A 3,502-nucleotide genomic window follows, 5' to 3' on the forward strand; every position below is an offset into this window, starting at 1 on the left:
AAAAAAAAAAAAAAACAGAGACAATCCTGAAGATGGAAAGCCTAGGAAAGAGAACAAGCACAATGAATACAAGCAAACAGAATACAAGAGATGGAAAAGGAAATATCAGGGATAAGATACAATAGAAGAAATTGACATGTCAGTCAAAGAAAATAGTAAATCTAAAACATTCCCGACACAAAACATGCAGAAAATCTGGAATACTATGAGAAGGCCTAACCTAAGAATAATAGGAGTAGAAGAGGAGAGTTAAACATCCCAGCTCCAAGGACAAGAAAATATTTTCAACAAAATCATAGAAGAAAATTTTCCTAACCTAAAGAAAAAGATGCTTATAAACATACAAGAAGCTTATAGGACGCCAATTAGATTGAAATAGAAAAGAAAACCCTCCCACCACATAATAATCAAAACATTAATTCTGCTGAACAAAGAAAGAATATTAAAAGCTACAAGGGAAAAAGGCCAAGTAACATACAAGTTGGAACTTTCAGAATTACACCCAACTTCTCAACTGAGAGTCTGAAAGCTAGAAGGCCCTGGACAGATGTCTTGCAGCACTCTAAGAAACCACAGAAGTATACCTAGACTATTATACCCAGCAAAACTCACAATCATAATAGATGGAGAAAGCAAGATCCAAGACAAAACTAAATTTAAACAATATGCATCCACAAATCCAGCCCTACAGAAAATACTAGACAGAAAACTCCAACCCAAGAAGGCTAACTATACCGAAGAAAACACAGGAAATAAATAATTTCATACCAGCAAAAATAAAATAAAGGAAACACACACATACACCACAAACATCAGAAAAATAGGAATTAACAATCATTGGTCATTAATATCTCTCAACATCAATGAATTCAAATTCCCAATCAACAGACACAGGCCAATAGAATGAACATGAAAACAAGGTCAGTCATTCTGCTGCATGTAAGAAACATACCTTAGCACCAAAGACAAACATAACCTCAGAGTAAAGGGCTGGAAAAATGTCTTTCAAGCAAATGGTCCCAAGAAACAAGCTGGAGTGCCCATTCTAATATCCAACAAAATAGACATTCAATGAAAATTAATCAAAAAAGAGAAGGATACTTCAAACTTACCAAAATCCACCAAGTAGCTTTCTTCCACTTATTTTGATGTTGATTGGGTGCTGTGTAAGTCATATTTATTTCATTGAGAGTCTATTTCTGAATGGGTGCTACATTTTGGTAAAAGTTGCATCCCCCTGGGTCCTCATCTCCTTCTGGCTTACTTGGGCACCACATCCACTGATATGCATATTTTGAACCATCCTGACCCCACTAGAGGTAAATTGCTCTTGGCCATGGGGTATCATTTTTTTAAAGATTTATTTTATTTATTTTATGTGTATGAGTACACTGTAGCTGTACAGATGGCGGTGAGCTATCATGTGTGTGGCTGCTCTCCAGCCCTGCTTGCTCCTGTGTAATTCACTGTAGCTGTCTTCAGATGCACCAGAAGAGGGCGTCCGATCTCATTATGGGTGGTTGTGAGCCACCATGTGTTTGCTGGCATCCAAACTCAGGACCTTCAGAAGAGCAGTGGGTGCTCTTACCTGCTGAGCCATCTCGCCAGCCCCTCATTTTTTTTTTTTTTTTGATGTGCTGTCAATTTTAGTTTTGCTAGCGTTGAATTGGTTGTTTACATCTGTGTCACTGGAGATGCTCTGTGGTACTGTTTCCTGTGGTGTCACTGCTATTTTGGAAACATTGCTTTCACAGAGCAGAGCAATATTCTTCTGCCTTCCATTTTCCAAAGGAGTTGGTGATTTTAGTAAAGATTGAGATTGCTTCTTCCTTGAATATTTGGTAAAATTCCATTTGGTGCTGAGAGTTCTTTTATTGCAAATCTTGAAGGCTAGTTGTTTGTTTTGGGAAAAGATTAACTAGCCCACACTGCCTTCAAACTCACAATTCTTTAATACCAGCTTCCCAAGTACGAGGACTGTAGGCATGTGCCCTATTCTCAGACTTAAAAGGAACTTTGTGATTATCAAGCCAGTCTCTCTATTTATTATTGGTCTGTTTGAGCTATCTCTATTTATCTTTTATTAAAAAGTACATATTTCTAGAAATTTATCAATTTCTTTACATAGATGTAAGTTTGTTTACTTAAGTTTTTTTTATCAGGTGAGAGACTGCACAGTTGTAGTGTATGTTCATGTGTGAGAGAGGGTGCATGTACCTGTGCATTGTCATGGAAACCAGAGGAGGGGGACCTGGTATTCTGTTTTATCATTTTCCACATTATTGCCATGAGGCGGGGCTTCTTACTGAGCAGGAGCTAGGTTGGAGGCCAGGAAGCCCCAGCAACCCTCCTGTCTCTATCTACCACAGTTCTGAGGTCATAGCCACACCTTGCTTTTTACCTGGGTTCTAGGGATTTGAATTTATACTTGAGCAACAAGCACTCTTAGCCACTGAGCCATCTCTCCAACCTTTAATTATTCAGTTCTTAGGTTACTCAAACTGTTAGCATATAAATGTTCAAGTAGTTCTTACAATCCTCTTAAAAGTTTACCTCAAATTTTATTTGCTTATTAATTTGTAATTAATATTTAAGCTAGCATAGACAATGATGAATTGCATTATGTATTTTATACATAGGCCCTTGTATTCTCTTCTTATTTGCCCCTCTCCTGTACTTCCTCCTCCAACCTATGTATCAATCTTAGTATTGTTTCCTGAGCTATTAGACCTCTTCTCTAGTCCTTGTCTGCATCTTGGTATGTCCTTGCCTATGTTTGAGTCTTACTTTAAAGTCTTCCATCCATTTTGAATTGACATTTTGTGTGACATGAGAGACAGATAGAACCCTTTTGCTAATCCTGAGGTATCTGTTGTCTTGTCTCCTCTTTCATGTCTGCATTTATTCACCTCTCCTCTCTATTTTTAGCTAAGCCAGCTAAAGTGTGCTACCAATATTTGAGGCAGGAGAGTTGTTACTCAGCCTTACTGATGGTCACTTAACAGTGTACCCATCTATCCATACACCACATTGTGTGCCTCAGTACAGCTGGAAAATTAAAGCAATAGCAAGGCTTATTAGAATTTATAGAAACTTTTAGAAGCAATGTAGCAGCTTGGGGAGAATTAACATCTTCTCATTAATGATAAGCATCTCTTCTGTTTCTGTGTTTCTAAGTGATTTATTTTTTAAGAGAGTGGGAGGAACGAACACATGTGCCACCACATGCATTCAGAGGTCAGAGAACAAATTATAGAAGTTTTCTCCTCTTACTAGAGGATCAAACAGACTGGGGTGGTCTGCCTTGGGGCCAAGTGTCCTTACCCACTGGGCCATCTCACTACTACCATCTCTCTATCTTTCAATTAAGATTGATGTTTTTATTCTTCAAAACAACAACAACAAACTACACACATTTAGACTGTCCCACTTAATTCACCTTGGCTTACAGCTTCCTGTAGTTTCCTTGAGGGCATGGATTGTTTATTTCTCTCCAACCTTT

The 3,502-nt window shown here is 38.0% G+C and overlaps 1 pseudogene; it reads right to left on the reverse strand.

The window, feature by feature from the left end:
- LOC116073685 overlaps window positions 1-1,175 on the reverse strand; it is a 10,540-nt pseudogene extending 9,365 nt beyond the window's left edge.
- Window positions 1,176-3,502: the final 2,327 nt, after the last annotated feature.

The sequence above is a fragment of the Mastomys coucha genome, unplaced genomic scaffold, assembly GCF_008632895.1.
Source record: "Mastomys coucha isolate ucsf_1 unplaced genomic scaffold, UCSF_Mcou_1 pScaffold23, whole genome shotgun sequence".
In the NCBI taxonomy this organism is placed as follows: Eukaryota; Metazoa; Chordata; class Mammalia; order Rodentia; family Muridae; genus Mastomys; species Mastomys coucha.